Source organism: Triturus cristatus, chromosome 4_1 (genome assembly GCF_964204655.1).
Source record: "Triturus cristatus chromosome 4_1, aTriCri1.1, whole genome shotgun sequence".
Classification (NCBI taxonomy): Eukaryota; Metazoa; Chordata; class Amphibia; order Caudata; family Salamandridae; genus Triturus; species Triturus cristatus.
The window spans coordinates 256,595,201-256,605,161 of NC_140585.1; the positions used below are offsets into that span (position 1 = coordinate 256,595,201).

At 42.2% G+C, this 9,961-nt stretch overlaps 1 pseudogene; it reads right to left on the minus strand.

Moving 5' to 3' along the window:
• Window positions 1-1,668: 1,668 nt before the first annotated feature.
• LOC146854222 (actin, cytoplasmic 1 pseudogene) lies at window positions 1,669-8,909 on the minus strand (annotated as a pseudogene).
• Between the last annotated feature and the right edge of the window lie 1,052 nt (window positions 8,910-9,961).

Sequence of the window (9,961 nt, forward strand, 5' to 3'; positions counted from 1 at the left end):
TTAAGTCAAACTTAAGTCAAACTTAAGACAAAATCCTAACTTAAGTCTGTCTTAAGTCTGTCTTCAGTCTGTCTTAAGTTTGTCTTAAGTCAAACTTAAGACAAAATCCTAACTTTACTACTACTAAATGCCTTCTGTGAATACCAAAAGTAGTAAGTTTAGGATTTTGTCTTAAGTTAGTTCTGTGAATCGGCCCCTGAGTTCTCTCACTACTACATATTTCCTCCGTTTGGTGTGTATTACAAAAATATAACTTTGTGAGCTTAGTCTACTGTGTTGTGTAAGTTTGCATTTACAAATAAATAAATATTCATTGCAAAGTAATGTAATTGTAAATATGAGAATTCCCTTTTGTAACTCAAATCTGTTAAAGGTGACTTGATTTCTGCAGTCTTGTGTTGTCACCCATCCCTCAGTGGTTTGCAGCGCTCTATTGCTGCATGGCTTGGTTCATGGTATATACACACTCTAAGGAATCTGGTTGTTGGGTGACTGGGGTGTCAGCCTTCGTCAAGCAGCAACCACAATCCTTGTTAGGGTGAGACACAGGCCAACACTAAATTAACCTGTGCACAACCATTGGGAAGCATGGCACAGAACAATCAGAATTAGAGGCAATGGGTAATGTATTTGTGCAATACTCCAAACAGTAATAAAGGGAAAACACCACACAAAAAGGATCCCACACCAATTTAGAATAATGTAGTTATTTTTAATAAATGAAACAAGACCAAAATGACAATAATCAAATTAGTAGAACCAGAGTTATTCAATTTTAAAGATTTCAGTGAAAATAGTGCCAGAAAGCACAAAGCAGCAACTGTGAATATCTTGTCACGCAGGTCCTGGACAAAGTTCAGACTGACCATTATAGAGCGCAGCAGTCCTTCTACCTGGCAGTTTCCACAGGGCAGAGGTGCACTGAAGAGTTGGTGTCTGAGGTCCTTTTTTGGTGTCTAAGATCCAATATTTATACACAGTTGTGGCTTTGAAGTGGGGAAGAGCTTCTGGAGGCACGCCTTTGAAGGAAGAGCATTGGTGCCCTGCCTTCCCTGCACTGGCTCCAGACTAACTACTTGGGGTATGGAGCCCTTTTTGTGGAGGCAGGACACATCCTATTCAAGTGTAGGTGGGGTTGTGCCCAGCTCCTCCCTCCCATCCAGGCACACCTAAGCTCCCTATTTTGTGTGACTGTCTAGAAGGAATCCACAAAGCCAAACTGTCGACTACATCCAGTCATGTGACCTAGAGACAGGCTGCAGCCACCAAATGGCTAAGGCAGGAAAATGTAAACTTTCTAAAAGTGGCTTTTTCTAAATTGTGATTTAAAATCCAACTTCACCATAAGTTAGGATTTTTCATTGCACTTCAAAAGACACCAAACATTAACTTTTTACCTACTCCCATTTGGAAATGACAGATCAATAAATGAAATATGTAACTCCAATGCTATCCTATGGAAAATGTTGGACTTGCGAGCAAAATGAATGTAAGAGTTTTTCACTGCCAGGGCACGTACAATTTAACAGTACATGTCCAGCTTTTTAAATACACTGTACCCTGCCTTCTGGGCAGTCCAGGGCCTACTCTCGGTGTGACTTATATGTATGAAAAAGGAAGGGTTTTGTCCTGCTAAAAAGGTTTATTTTGTCAGTTCGAAATGTTAGTTTAAAACTGCACACACTTGCGCTGAGGAGGGGCAATGATCTTAATTTTCATTGTGCTTGGTGCCAGAGTTGTGATTTTCTTCTACATTCTGTCTACAGGGGTACATTGTGGTACCACCAGACAACACTTTGTTGGCATGCAAATCTTTTCAGATATCAACATATCTATCATACTTCATGATAGAGTTGTATGTGGTTTCATGAATACCACATGATTCCATACGAAGGAAGGATGGCTGGAAGAGAGCCTCCGGGCACCTGAACCTCCCTTTGCCAATGGTTATCACCTGCTTATCCTGCAATTCATAGCTCTTCTCCAGAGAGGATGATGAAGCAGCAGTGGCCATTTCCTGATCGAAGTTCAGGACAACATAGCAGAGCTTCTCCTTGATGTCACCCACAATGTCTCTTTCGGCTGTAGTTGTAAAGCTGTAGCCTCTCTTAGTCAGGATCTTCATGAGGTAGTCTGTCAGGTCACGACCAGCCAAGGGAAGACGCAGGATGGCATGAGACACGGCCTAACCTTCATAGATGGGTACAGTGTGGGTGACACCATCACCAGAATCCATCACAATATCAGTGATACAACCAGAAGTCATACAGGGACAACACAGCCTGAATAGCCACATACATGGCTGGGGTGTTGAAGGTCGCAAACCTGATATGTGTCATCTTTTCTCTATTGGCCTTGGGGTTGAGTGAGCTTTTGTTAGAAGTACAGGATGATCTTTTGGGGCAACACGGAGGAGGTGTGGTGCCAGATCTTTTCCATATCATCCCAGTTAGTGACAATACTGTGTTCATGAGGTGCTTCCGGGTCAGGATGCCATGCTTGCTTTGATCTTCACCTTCAATTTTGTTCCTCTAGTCCTTTATAAATAATCCCTAATTAGCTGGTCTTCTGACATCAGTACAGTGTGGTGCCATTGTGTGGGGAGGGAGGGCTTACCTGTACACTTATTTGAAGACATTAAAATGAAGTGCACATGTTCAAGGAAAAGATACAAAAACACTGCACACACAGGCTGCAATGTAGACCTGAGACATGTTTAAAGTAATACTTAAGTGGGTGGCACAATCAGTGCCGCAGGACCACTAGCAGCAGTTAACTTACAGGCCCTGGGAACAAACAGAGCCACTTTATTAGGGACTTACAAGTACATTACATATGCTGATTGTGTATAAACTAATTCTACCATGCTTTACAATGGTTAGCAGTGGTAAATTGTACAGAATCCAAAATCCTGCAAAAACAAAGTCAGCAAAGCAGTAAGGTGCAGCAGGGTTAAAGGCAAAGAAGTTACACATACTACACACAATGATTTTCTACAGTGAAGAAGTAAAATGCAAAAGGGATAGTGCAGGGTACAGTTATATATAAACCACAAATACATACATACATACATACATACATACACACATATGTACGTACGTACATACATACATACATACATTTATACATACATACATACATACATAAGACATACATACATTTATGGTGCAAGAAATGAGTAAGGACACCAGGCATAATATAGGATACTATGAATTGTATAGAGAACAGGTATAATGCTGGACAGTACAGAAATAGTAGGGACACCAGGATGATGAAGGGGTACAAGAGATGATGTATGGCATGCGGGACAAGTAGGAACAGAGGGTAAAATGTAGGGTTTATGGGAAAGGAATTGATGCAAGAGATGATGTTGTATACATTGAAAGGGAATGGCCATAAGGAAGTATGCTGTACACAAGGAAAGATTAGGGACACAAGGAATAATGCTGTATACAGGGAAGAGTGGAAATAGCCTACGTAATCTAATCATCAGTTCTAACAGACACATTGATGGATTGAATGATTGAATTAATCGCAGTCACTGGTAATCACATGAGCTGTATTCCAGTCCATCGTTATTTTGCTCACCATGCAACCTCAGTTTGGACCCGGCCATATGCAAATCAGTCTTGACCCCGCCCCGGTGGGAAGAGTCCAACCTGAAAAGTCAAACAACGCCCTCCCTGAACTGAAACATAAGCAACCCAGGGTCGTTTTCACCCTAGTTAGTACTCATCGCCCAGGTATAGCTTGGTTTCCGTGACACTGTGTGCATGGATCCCACATCTAGACTTACCTGTTCCACTTAGGGCGACACATTAAAGTATCCAAAAAAGTGATTGATGGAATGCTTGAATTAATCTCAGCCACTGGTCATCACTTAAGCCGCATCCCAGTCCATCGCTAATTTGCACATCATGCCTCCTCAATTTAGATCCAGCATGGTGGACAAAAAATGAGGGATTGGGATGCGGCCCAAGCGATTGTCAATGGGTGAGATTATTTCAAGCGTTCTATCAATCACCATGTTGTTGTTACATTTACTAATCAAGCATGGAACAATTTCAAAGTTCACATTGACAATTTATGGCAGTAGGTCTATTTGCATGTGCGGTAAATGTTATGCTATATCCAACTTGTTTTCAATAAAGTACAATCCAACCTTAACAAATATCTTTGGCCAAAAATGTATAAATAAATCATATGCCCATCCACCAGCATGTGTTCCTAGAATCTTTTAATTCATTTTTGCAAATAAAGATTGTTTATTAGACTTCACATTCTTAAAAACAATGAAAACATTTTTATCATTCAATCAGTGTTCTTATGAAGTGCAACTACTCACCCGTGAGGGTCTCAAGGCGCTTGATGGATGATGGGAGTAGCTCTGCGGTTACGTTGAAGAGACAGGTCTTCAGGTCCTTTCTGAATTGTGTCAGTGATGGTGATTGCCTGAGGTGCAAAGTCAGGGAGTTCCAGGTTTTCGCAGCAAGGTTGGAGAAGGATCTTCCTCCAGCCGTGGTCTTGCAGATCCGTGGGATGGGGCCAGAGCCAGTCGGGCAGACTGGAGATGTCTGGTGGGATTGTAGAAGGAGAGGCGATGGTTGAGGTATGCAGGTCCGGCGTTATGGAAGGCTTGGTAGGCATGCTCAAGAAGCTTGAAGGTGATTCTCTTGTTGACAGGAAGCTGGTGAAGGTCTCTCAGGTGGCCGGTGATGTGGTTGTGGCGTGTGATCTTCAGGATGAGTCTGGAAGAGGCATTCAGGACAGCCTGCAGTTTTTTAGGAGTTTATGGGTGGTGCCAGCATAGAGTGTGTTGCCGTAGTCAAGTCTGCTGCTGACGAGGGCATGAGTGACCGTTTTCCTGGACTCAGTGGGATCTACTTGAAAATCTTATGAAGAGGTGGAGTGTGTGGGAACAGGAGGATGAAATGACTTTGATTTGGTGGTTCACTGAGAGCGAGGAGTCCATGTTAATGCCAAGGTTTTGTGCGTGGTCTGTGTGTGTGGTGGGGATTCTGAGCACTGCGGTCCACCAAGAGTCATCCCAGGTGGAGGAGCCCAGGATGAGGACTTCAATCTTGTCTGAGTTAAGCCTGAGGCAGCTGTCTTTCATCCAGGTGACGACTGCCTTCATCCCATCGTGGAAGTTGCTCATGGCGGATGAGTGTTCATCTGTGGGGGAGAGGATCAGCTGGATGCTGTCGGCATAGGAGATGATTTTGAGCTTGTGTCTTCTGACAATGGCTGCAAGCGGGGCCATGTAGATGTTGAAGAGGGTGGGGATCAGGGAGAACCCCTGAGGCACTCCACAGCTGATCTCTTTGGTTGAATGATGGAAGTCTGACTCTGCGTTTGGTCAGTGAGGAATGAGCAGATCCGTTCTAGGGCTTTGTCATGGATGACGGCATCATGAAGTCTTGCGCAGATGGTGTGCTGGGAGATGGTGTTGAAGGCAGCTGAGAGGCCCAGGAGATGAGGGCTGTAGTCTTGCCTCGATCGAGGAGCGTGTGGATGTCATCTGTAGTGGCAAGGAGAGTGGTCTCTGTGCTGTGATTGCTTCTGAAGACTAAATGGAAGAGGTCCAGGATGTTGTTCCTTTTGATGAGCTCAGAGAGTTGGGCGCTGATGGCTTTCTCAATGACTTTGGCTCGGAAGGGGAGCAGAGAGATGGGTCTGTTGTTCTTGAGGTTTGTCAGGGCGGCAGAACGTTTCTTCAGTATGGGGTTGATCTCTGCTTACTTCCAGTCTTCCAGGAAGGTTGTGGACTCAATGGAGGAATTGATGGTGCGGCAGAGTTCGGATGCGAAGGAGGTGTCGGCTCTGTTGAAGATGTGATGAGGGCAGGGGTTTGAGGGAGCTCTGGAGGAGATGCTCTTCATGATCCTGAGGGTGTTGTTTTAGGTGATGGTAGTCCAGTTGGTGAAGGTCTGCTGTGGGCTGGAGTCATTGAGTGTGGTGGTGGCGGGAGGGGTAGATGAGTCTTGGGTTGCAAAGCTGTCATAGATCTTGTTGATCTTGTTGACCTTGCGGTGGAAGAAGATGGCAGGATGTCTGCTGTCTCTATGCTGGGTATCTCAAATTCATTGACCACGCCGAAGAGTTCTTTGCTGCTATCAAGACAACAGAATTTAAAACAGAGGGTTAAAACAAAAACAGCTACAAAACAATTGTATATCTAAAACATTAATTGCTATTAGTTTCATATTTGAATAAAAAAATAAGCTACAGCAAGTGCCAAAATGCCCCTTGCACAGTCCATATTTTTGTATATTGTACATGGGAACCTGCAATACCTGTATAATAGGCTGTCCCTGGTTTCCCGATTACAGATGGCTTGTGTCATCCCTAGTTACCTGTTATTAAGAAATAATGTCACTGCTCAACTGTAATAACATATTAAAGTTCAACTATGCTAGAGCCAGCAGCCAAGATGGAAGGCATGACAAGGAGCACAATTAAAGAAAATGAAATGTGGCTTTTCCTTTTCGTTGTTTTCCTAGATGAGCAGTGATAAATAGAAAAGAGATATTTATGGCAACATGTTTATTATTTCATACTTTAGGTAATTATAGGAAAAATAGAATCTCTTTGAATGTTCCTACACATTTTCTACAGTATTTTTTAAAATACGACTTGTATTAAACTGATTTTGATATCTTTTTGGGACCAATATCGGAGTGTTTCATTCTTCACTAGAAATTCTAATTCTGTTCTTCATGTTTCCAAACATCCTATCTCTTTTATATGAGCAAACACCATAAAAAAGATTCAAGTGGTTTGTAGGAAGAGTTATGGTGTGACCATTAATTTTAAGGAATAAAGTACCCCTTGCTGTTCATTATAAAGATATTGCAATTCACGTTGGCGTTCCGTGACATTATAAAGGAACTTGGCATTCCATGACCTTATAAAGGAACTTGGCCTTAGGCCTCGTTGCACAAAACTCCTTGGTGACTTGCAATATACTAATAATGTATTAGAGGGAGTATTTTATCTTATATCTCAAGCTAAGGTTTCATCAATGTTTGGAAGATTTATATAAAGCTTGAAGCCTGTAGAGTCAGAGCAACTACATGTATCTTAAGATAGATTCAACATAGATATGGCATAGTTAAAATAGGATACTCCCTTGAATCCACCATCCTTTCCAAGTAGTGTATGTTAGATGCTCTTGCTTTAGTGTTCAATGAGCACCTTCAAGTAATTAGAATGACCAGCCTTGCAAAAGTCTGTGACACTTATCTACATCTAAGGAACAATTTTGCTTTTGCAACATCCCTCTTTTTATAAATGTATGGGACTTTGTGGGCCAAATTATTCTACAAATATATAAAATGAAGGTGAGGGCATCTTTAGCCTTGTCCGTTAAGATATTACTATATACTTTGCTACTGTTCAAGTTGTAATTAGACAGTTTGTCCTGGTAAAGTGAAGTTATTTATTTTCGCATACTGTTTGATAGAAAAAAAAGTTCACCATGCCAAAAGTCCCGTTTGCATCCAAAAGAATTATACCAGACTAGCACTTTAGACTACAAAATTAGAACATACAAATAAAATGCTAGAAGTTGTGGAAACAGCATAGGGGTTGGTTTGGGTTAGGGGACAGGATTAGGGAGAAGGTTAAGATTAGATTTTAATTAAGTAAAATATCTGGATGTTAGGAAGTGGATAATGAAGCAGAATTTAAGATCCAGTAGGGTGAGGGTGTGGTACTTAAAACCTGCTGTGCTGAGCTTATGGTAGTCAAGGAAGGGCTGGTAGTATGTGCAATGCTGTAGAATTCCTGAATTCTCATGTTTTTTGTGGATGGTGGCAATCATCATGGATTTCTGGGTAACATTCTTCATGTTTAATCTCATCCTTGCCAGTTATCAAGTTGCTATATTGCTGGAGCCAGGACCCTTGCTTCATAGATTTGTGATTCATGTTTGTGAAACATATCTTCTTAAGAGTTGCTGAAAACAACTAAATTACAGAAAATGTATTCTGGAAGTTGATGTGTTTGGGAAATAAACTCTGAACTAAGCTTGTTCAGAAATGTCAACTCTTGAACTATTCTGTTTAGACATTAACATCAAAGACATTTGGAACATTGTAGGGCTCATTGAATTGTAATTCTTTTTTATGGCAACCACAGGAATTATTTCATTAATTTATCATCGATATCAATATCTATATGTTATGGTCACTAAGGTATCAGTGATGGTTAATAAAAAGTGATATATGTCTTGTCGAGATTGAGGTTTACAAGAAAGTAGCCAATGTTTAATTACTTTGCAGTTGTATTGAGGTTATCAGATGAGAGCCAACCAATTCTGGAAATTTAGTCGTAAAGGCATGAATGGTAAGGGGATATGTGTGCTTAAAATTGCCACTACCCGGACTGCCCCCCTAGCCCTATATTTCTAACCACCTAACCCCCACCTTGCAGCCTAAAACCAGCCCTGCCCTTCAAACTGGCACTTCCCCTCCCCTGAGGCCTAAATCCCTGCTCTCTACTATAAACTACCCCTCCCTGCCCCCCACCTTGAGCCCTAAAACGTACCCCTGCACTGTGCATAAAACTACCCAACCCCCTCCATTGCCCTGAGGCCAAAAACCCTGCCGCAAAATAAAAAACTGCACTTATCCCCCGCCCTGAGCCCTAAAACCGTCCGTACTCCTTAAAACTCCCCCCCAAATCCAGCCCCAGCCCCATTCCTTAAAACTACCCATTCCCCCTCCCCTTCCTCCACCCTGAGCCCTAAAAAACCCGCCCCTTCCCAAAAGTACCCCGACCCCCGCCCTGAACCCTAAAAACAACCCCACCCCCAAAAACTACCCCCAAACACATTTCCAGCCCCACTTACCTGTCCACGTCCAGAGCTTACTGTTCCGACTCTTCCTCTTCTTCTCCCTGCCCATCCTGAACACTAGACCTCTATTTGCCTTAATCAGGGCAGATGCGTTGTTCAGGCGTTGCTCAGTCAAGCGTGGTTGCGCTTGCGTTGTTCTGGCATGTGAGGCTCTGCCCATGTTGTTCTGCCCGTTCCCTTAAAGTTAGAGGTAGCTATCTTACTGAAATGGAGGGAGTTGAGTTAACGTTACACTGGTCACTTATATTTTGTTGCAATTTTGTTCCAGGAAATGTTTGCTATATATTAAAAAGTAGAGAGTTGGCCAAACTGCTCTTTAAACAGTACATCCTTTCATTGTTGAAGTTAGAAGCTAGAGGTAAATGACTGGTTGCTGAATGCTTATTTAATTGTCTTTAGATAGTCATTCCAATCTGTGACTGTACGTCCTCAGGAAAGTGACGAGGCATAGAGTGATTTTCAGTGTTGGTGGTTTTTTCTTATTGCATTTCTCTTTCCCAACTCCAACTATTTGTTTCAGATATCATATTGTGTGTGGGAAATAGTGGTTGTGATGATGGTTGGAAGAGTGCATTTCCCATGAACCGTACACTTAGCATTCAGCAGCGGAGTAGTAATTCATGGCTGAATGCTGGCAGTCTTCCTGCGAGCAATGTGATGGGGAACTGAATTGCATTCTTCCCACAGCCTCTTCTGACACACCTCAAGCAGGTCACTGCAGGAGTCTGTTATCTTTCCAGGCCCAACACTCTCCACCCAAAGTGAAGAGCTCACCTTGATCAACAAAATTATCTTTGAGGAGAAGGGAACCACTGGAATGGATTGTTCCTTCCTCTTCACATAATGGAATCCTTAAGACATAAAGGGGGAGCACATTATAAATAGAAGATTTTGAAACTAGCTAACTGTGGCTAAGATTTTCAAAATGCTTTCACATTTCAATGGCTTTGATCTTCAAAAGTGATATTTTTGAAACCACTAGATGAGGATAAGATATTTTAACACCGCCATACTTGTGAAAGCCTATATCTATGAAACCACTGAATGCAGTAGAGATTGCTTATACTTGGGTACACTTTCTAGAGATTTAGCTCAAAATCC